This window comes from Hyperoodon ampullatus (assembly GCF_949752795.1).
Source record: "Hyperoodon ampullatus genome assembly, chromosome: 1".
Classification (NCBI taxonomy): Eukaryota; Metazoa; Chordata; class Mammalia; order Artiodactyla; family Ziphiidae; genus Hyperoodon; species Hyperoodon ampullatus.
The window spans coordinates 123,115,845-123,124,052 of NC_136914.1; positions in this window are offsets into that span (position 1 = coordinate 123,115,845).

The window sequence follows — 8,208 nt, forward strand, 5'->3', positions numbered from 1 at the left end:
CTGTCTCTTGTATTCTGTCCAGCTTGCTTCAAATCATTCCTCTTGGCATTCACGTGGATTATTGATAGCATACAATACTTTTTTTTTTTTTTTTGCGGTACGCAGGCCTCTCACTGTTGTGGCTTCTCCGGTTGCGGAGCACAGGCTCTAAACACGCAGGCTCAGCAGCCATGGCTCAGAGGCCCAGCCGCTCCGTGGCATGTGGGATCTTCCCGGACTGGGGCACGAACCCGTGTCCCCTGCGTTGGCAGGCGGACTCTCAACCACTGCGCCACCAGGGAAGCCCACAATACTTTTTATATATCCAAACTTGCCAGTTGCTTGCCAGAGACAGCACACATTTTTCTCTCTAGAGTTTTTTGGTGAGATCCTACTTCAGTTTTCTTTAAAGACCCCATTGTAAAATCTCTAAGGGGCATAAGGACGGTGTCATTTAATTAACTCAGGCCATTTATTGAACCATTCCAGATAAAGGACTCATTCAAAGATGTAAATGATGCAAGAATTTTGTAAATGCACTTTAAAACATAATTTTCTGGCAAGGACACCAAGATGTATCACGAAATTAAATGGGAAGACTAGAATTCTAGGCCAAAAAAATTTTTTTACTTGAGCCTAAGGTCCTAATTAACAGGAAATGTTCCTTATTCATAAAAATCCATATATTTGAGATATTGTAAGAAAGAATATTTGGCAGCTTACCCAGGCAGCATCACCTTTCATGTGGTCTGCTGGTAGAGCCTAGAATTCAAGCACGTTCTTTTCTGTAATAAGTGAACTCTTAAGTTAGATTGTGTGGTACATTGCTAGAACCAATGAAATCCCTAAATTGGGCTGAATCTTTCTCAGAAGTGAAAGTACCACCGATTTTAGGTTTCATGTTTGTGTTTTAATGCAGAATTTCTCTGATTAAACACAAAAATGCATTAGGTTGGTCGGCCATCACACTACCGATCACATAAACACTTTGTGATTTCAGTTCAAGCTCTCAGTGGTCTGCATATTTGGCCTTTTGTGAACTAATCTTTTGTGGGATATAGTTAAATTACCCCACATTACTTTCCCAAAATCTTAGAAATATTATAAGGGTGTGTATGTGTCCTTATGTCCACAACGGTGCATGAGAACATGGTTACACTCTTCAGGTTGCTTTCTTGTACTGCTTTATTTTATCTTCAGAGCAATCCTGTGAGGCAGACAGGACTAGAAATATTACCATTTTGTAGGTGAAATACCTAAAATACCCAGAAAAGCTGTAGTATCTATCTGTACCCAACATGGAATAGTCAACATGTCTCAAGTGTGTTATGTAGACGATCTATATTCCAAATCCTCAAGTTCTAGGTAGAGGGTATAGTCCTGAAGATAGAAGAGCTTTTAAAAAAAAAAAAAACTCTCCAAAAAGGAAATACGAGTATAAATAAGTTATTTAACAAGCATATGTATATAGTGCTTACTCTCTACCAGAAACTGCTCCAAGAGTTTTATGAAAAGTAACTTATGTTATCTCCATAACAACGCTGTGAGTTAAGTGCTGCTTTTAATCCCCATTTTACAGGCGAGGAATCTGAGGCAGTGATGGATTAAGTCACGTGCCAAGTGTCATCAATTACAGCTAGTAACTGATGAAGCCAGAGTTTGAAGTGGGCAGTCTGGCTCAGGGTCCATGCTTCATCCATGCTGTTGTCTCCCTTCATTCCCCCAGAACCAGGTAAAGAGCGACCTGAGGTCTGTAGTAACAGTGTTCCTGGCAGTAGTTACAAGACTCATGCTTCCCTTTGCCAAATAAATCAGTAGAAACCAGCAGGATCAGGAACTGCTAGTAAGAAAAAACTTAATATATAGCTAAAAGAAACCTCAGAATATTCACTTATTTTGAAGCACAATGGTAAATCTCTGCAATGTGTTTAAGGTGGGGGACGGGGGAACAGCTGAAATTTCTTAGACTGACAGGCTCGGAAAATCTGACTCTAATTTAGCAATATACACTAGCCAAAAGAGAGAAAATTAGGATAAAGGAAAGTAATGAAAGACATAAAACAGGAAACAATTTAAAGCTTTTATGTTCAAGATCCAGCTTCTAAGGGTATCCATGATTCCTGGTTTTTCATTTTATTCCTGTATTTAAAATGTCTTGGTTGTATTAAAAAAAAAATCTGTTGCATATGTAGGCTTCTGATTTTGCTATCGCCCAGATTGGTATTAAGTACATGGATTAAAAGATTAGTCTGTACTTCAACTTGTCTTTCAGTTGCATGTTTTAGAGAAGTGTCCATTACATCTATGCCCAGCCCACACCAAAAATTCACATTATTGCCACCTGCATAGTAGCCAAGTGACTCAAACTGCTTTGTGGGGAACAGAAAATCTTCACTGAGGAGCTTAAGGAATGCAAATGTTCCCTGTCAATTTCACACGTTGAAGGACACTTAAATACTCTCCTATGATTGAAATTCAAAAAAAAACTTATGTTAATATGTGAGTGTCTGTTACAATCAGATATCATGTTAGTGCGTGGAAATACAGTGGTAAGCAAAACTGATACAGTCCCTGGCTTGACTTTAGAGAGGGAGGCAGATATTGATCAAATGATGCCATAAATATATACATACATGATTTCAGTCTGTAGCACGTGCTGTACTGGCTGCGGTGGAAGAAGAAACCCAGGGATCTGAAGAAGTCGTAATTAAGCTGAGGCCTGTAGGATAGGTGAGAGTTATCCAGGCAGAGTCAGGAGAGAACCGGGCACACTCAGGGAAGTCCAGGGGGGCAGGTAAGGAATGCCACAGCGTGACATGAGCTGGGGTAACTGGCCTGGCATCAGGCACCAGCAGGGGTTTGGGATGGAAGCCACTGAAGCGTGTAGAACAGGGAAAGGATGCAGCCTGGTTTCCACCTTAATACTGCTGGCAACAGGAAGGCATACAGACACATGTTTACAACTGGAACTCACTTCAACGTCAGGATAACTAGGCATCAATTACTGAACCCAGGCTGCCAGGCACTGTGGGACACAGCTGAGTGCTGGAAGCCAGCTGCCCTGCCGAGCGGCCCCCCGGGCAGTGAACTGAGAGCAGCCTCCAACCCAGAGCCGGTGAGGACCTAATTCTGCCAAAGGCCACACAGGTGAGCTTGGGTGCAGATCCTGCCTGGCTGAGCCTCAGATAAGACCGCTCCTGACCAACCTGGGAGCAGAGGCATTCAGTAAGTGCCCAGATCCCCAGCTCACACTGGCGTGAAAGAATTACTGATTTAAAAAGAAATCACTGGCAGCTGTAAGGAACACAGAGTGGGGGCAGGGTGGTGGGCAATTAGGGTCACGGCAGTCGTGCAGGGGAGAGAGGCGGGCGGCATGGGCCAGAGTGGCTACAGTGGGCAAGGAGAGAAGGGGACAAATCCAGTGAGTATTTCAGAGCTGGATTTGGCTGGACTTTGTCCTGGGTTGGATGGGAGAAAAGAAGAAAGGAATAATGGATGACCCCAGTGTTCCTGGCAAGAGCGATCTCATAGCTGGTATTGCCACTTACTGTGATGAAAATACTAGAGGAAGAGGAGGTTGGGGAAGAGATAAAGGGTTCACTTTTGGGCCTCTTACGTTTGAGGTGATTATGAGAGAACCAAGTGAAGACGTCAGACTGGCCTGTAGAGAGGGACAGACGCCTGGCGCTCAGGAGACATCGGGCTTCGACCTGCTACTTCGGGAGCTGTCTTCATTACAGTGCTTTCTACCACGCGGGACAGAAATAGGACTCCAAGTGGCTTTAAAAATAACGAATCTTACTGGTTCACATAACAAAGTCTAAAGGTCAGGTGGGTCTCCTGTGCAGAGCGCTACCGACAGCAACCAGGGCCAGACATTCATGTCCAGTGGGAATGTGACCTTACTTTCCATTCCTTGCTCTTAAGAACAAGGAAAAGAATTTCTGGAAGCACCATCAAACCTCTCCGATTTGGATTAGGCCTGCTAATCACTGAATCAGTCCCTGACAGGGCAAGAATCCTTGGCATAGAGTTGGAATTGGAAACTTTGCAAATAGATGAGATGACCAAGGATAACCAGGAGGAGATCAGGGGTTAGGACTACGTCTTGATGTTCCCTGACATTTAAAGGTCGGGAAGGAGTTACAGCCAACAAAGGAAGAAAAACAGGAGAGGGTACCGTTCCAGAAGCCTAGGGGAGGAAATACTTCAAAATCGGAATGGTCAGCTGTGCTACTGAGAATTCACAAAAGATAGGGATTCAAAATTATCCATTAGATATGGTGGGGAGGGGTGGTGGGGACTCCCAATCTGAGCACTAGAAGTTATGGTTGAGTAATGGACATTGAAAGACCGTTGAAACTGATTGAAAAGAGGAAAGATAATAGGAAACAAATATGAAACTGTGAAGGTGACACAGCAAGGGAGGAAGGAGAGATTTTGTACTACAGTGCTAAGACAACTGGCAATCGACAGGGAAAAAAATAAAATTAGACCCATAATTCCCTACGCATGAAAATCAACTCCAAGTAAATTAAAGCCTAAATGTGAATGGCAGAAATCTAAAGCATTTAAAAGAATATCCTCATGACCTAGAAATAGGAAGAAAATTTTAAAGACACAAAAGCCCCTCAATAAAAAAAGAGAAGATTGATTAAATTCAAAAACATCCATTCATCAAAAGAACCAAAAAAGAAAAAGTGAACAGGCTATACATAGAAGGATGGACTAATAACATGTGACGGACATAGACAAACATCTGGAACCGCACTGGACAGTAGAATCAGCTGTGAGGAGGGGAATGTTCTCAGGTTCTGTCCTGTGGAACGTTCTTTGAAGAGGGGAATATTATCTAGTCCTGTCCTGTAGAACGTTCAGAGACTGAGGGGAATGTTCTCAGGTTCCATCCTGTGGAACGTTCTGTGAGGAAGGGAATGTTCTCTACTCCTGTCCTGTCCTGTCCTCTCCTGTCTGTGAGGAGGGGAATGTTCTCTGGTCCTCTCCTGTAGAATGTTCTGTGAGGAGGGAATGTTCTCTACTCCTGTCCTGTCCTGTAGAACGTTCGGAGAGGAGGGGAATGTTTTCTAGTGCTGTCATGTGGATTGTTCTCTGAGGAGGGGAATGTTCATTGGTTCTGTCCTGTGGAACCTTCTGTTGGAGGGGAATGTTCTCTAGGGCTGTCTTATGGAATGTTCTGTGAGGAGATGAATGTTCTCTGGTCCTGTCCTGTCCTGTAGTACGTTTTGAGAGCAGAGGAATATTCTCAGGTACTGACCTAAGGAACATTTTGTAAGGAGATTAATGTTCTCTAGTCCTGTCCTTAGAAAGTTCTGAGAGGACGGGAATGTTCTCTGGTTCTCTCCTGTGGAACATTGTGTGAGGAGGGAATTGTCCTCTACTTCTGCCCTTTCCTGTCCTGTAGAACGTTCTGAGAGCAGGGGAATGTCCTTAATTTCTGTCCTGTGTACGCTCTGTGAAGAGTGGAATGTTCTCTGATTCTGGCCTGTGTAACGTTCTGTGAGGAAGGGAATGACCTCAGGTTCTGTCGTGTGGAACATTCTGTTAGGAGGGGAATGTTCTGTAGTCCTGTCCTGTAGAACGTTCTGAGAGGAGCGGAATGTTCTCTGGTTCTGTCCTTTGGAACGTTCTGTGAGGAGGGGAATGTTCTCTTGTTTTGTCCTGTGGAATGTTCTCTGAGGAAGGGTATGTTATCTAGTCCTCTCTGTCCCGTAGAACGTTCTGTGAGGAGGGGAATGTTCTCTACTCCTGTCCTGTGGAATGTTCTGTGAGGAGGGGAATGATCTCTAGTTCTGTCCTGTCCTGTAGAACGTTCCATGAGGGGTAATGTTCTCGGGTTTTGTCCTCTGGAACATTGTGTGAGGAGGAGATGGTTCTCTACTCCTGTGTGTGGAACATTCTATGAGGAAGGGAATGTTCTCTATTCCTATCCTGTCCTGTGGAATGTTCTGTGAGGAAGGGAATGTTCTCTTCTTCTGTCCTGGGGAACGTTCGGTGAGGAGGGGAATATTCTCTAGTCCTGTCCTGTCCTGTAGAACGTTTTGAGAGCTGGGGAATGTTGTCAAGTTCTGTCCTGTGAACGCCCTGTGAGGAGGGGAAAGTACTCAGGTACTGACCTGTGGAACGTTCTGTGAGGAGGGGAATTTTCTCTACTCCTGTCCTGTCCTGTAGAACGTGCTGAGAAGAGGGGAATGTTCTCAGGTTCTATCCTGTGGAAAGTTATGTGAGAAGGGGAATGTTCCCAGGTTCTGTCCTCTTGAACGTTATGTGAGGAGGAGAATATTTTCTAGTGCTGTCCTGTGGAACGTTCTCTGAGGAGGGGAATGTTCTCTGATTCTGTCCTGTGGAACATTCTCTGAGGAGGGGAATGTCTCTAGTCCTGTCCTGTCTTTTAGAATGTTCTGAGAGAAGGGAAAGGTACTCAGGTTCTTTCCTATGGAACGTTCTGGGAGGAGTGGAATGTTCTCTAGTCCTGTCCTGTCCTGTAGAACGTTCTGACAGGAGGGGAATGTTATCTGGTTATGTATTTGTGAACGTTCTGTGAGGAAGGGAATATTCTCTAGTCCTGTCCTGTCCTGTCATGTAGAACGTTCTGTGAGGAGGGGAAGGTTCTCAGTTTCCGTCCTGTGGAACATTCTGTGAGGAGGGGAATGTCCTCTTGACCTTTGTCTGGAACATTCTGTGAGGAGGGGAATGTTTTCTAGTCCTTTTGTGTCCGGTAGATCGTTCTTAGATGAGGTGAATGTCCTCTAGTGCTGTGTGTGGAACATTGTATGAGGAGGGGAATGTTCTCTAGTGCTGTCCTTTACTATGGAAAGTTCTGTGGGAGACGAATGTTCTCTAGTCCTGTCCTGTCCTGTGGAACATCTGTGAGTAGGGGAATGTACTCTACTCCTGCCCTGTGGAATGGACTGTAAGGAGTTGAATGTCTTCTAGTCCTCTCCTGTGGAACGTTCTCTGAGGAGGGGAATATTCTCTGGTTCTCTCCTGGAATAAGTTTTCTGAGGAGGGGAATGTTCTCTAGTCCTGTCCTGTCCTGTAGAATGTTCTCAGAGCAGGGGAATGTTCTCAGGTTCTGTCGTGTGGAACGTTCTGTGAGGAGGGGAATGTTCGCTAGTCCTGTCCTGTCCTGTAGAACGTTCTGAGAGGAGGGGAATGTTCTCATGTTCTGTTCTGTGGAATGTTCTCTGAGGAAGGGAATGTGCTCTAGTCCTGTCCTGTCCTGTAGAACGTTCTGTGAGGAGGGGACTGTTCTCTGGTTCTTTCCTGTGGAACGTTCTGTGAGGAGGGGAATAGTCTCTAGTCCTGTCCTGTGGAACGTTTTGAGAGCAGGGGAATGTTCTCAATTTCTGTCATGTGGAACGTTCTGAGAGGAAGGGTATGTTCTCAGGTTCTCTCCAGTGGAACATTCTGTGAGGAGGGGAATATCCTCTGGTCCTGTCGTGTCCTGTCCTATAGGACTTTCTGAGAGGAGGGGAATGTTCTCAGGTTCTGTTCTGTGGAACACTCTGTGTGGAGGAGAACGTCCTCCATACCTGTGTGTGGAAGATTCCATGAAGAGGGGAACATTCTCTATTGCTGTCTTCTCCTGTGGAATGCCTTTGAGGAAGGAAATATACTCTCGTGCTGTGTGTGGAACATTGTATGATTAGGGGAATGTTCTCTAGTCCTGTCCTGTCCAGTAGAACTATCTGAGAGGAGGGGAATTGTCTCAGGTTCTGTCCTGTGGAACTTTCTGTGAGGAGGGCAGTGTTTTCTATTCCTGTCCTATGGAACGTTCTGTGAGTAGGGGAATGTTCTCAAGTTCTGTTCTGTGGATTGTTCTCTGAGGAAGGGAATGTTCTTTAGTCTGGTCCTGTCCTGTCCTGTAGAACGTTATCTGAGGAAGGGAATATTCTCTATTTCTGTCCTGTGGAATGTTCTGTTAGGAGGGGAATGTTCTCTAGTCCGTTCCTGTCCTGTAGAACGTTCCGAGAGCAGGGGAATGTTCTCTCGTGCTGTGTGTGGAACATTGTATGAGGAGGGGAATGCTCTCTAGTCCTGTCCGGTCTTATGGAACGTTCTGTGAGAGACGAATGTTCTCTAGTCCGTTCCTGTCCTGTGGAACATCTGTGAGTAAGGGAATGTACTCTAATCCTGTCGTGTGGAATGGACTGAAAAGAGTGGAATGTCTTCCAGCCCTGTCCTGTGAAAGTTCTGTGAGGAGGGGAA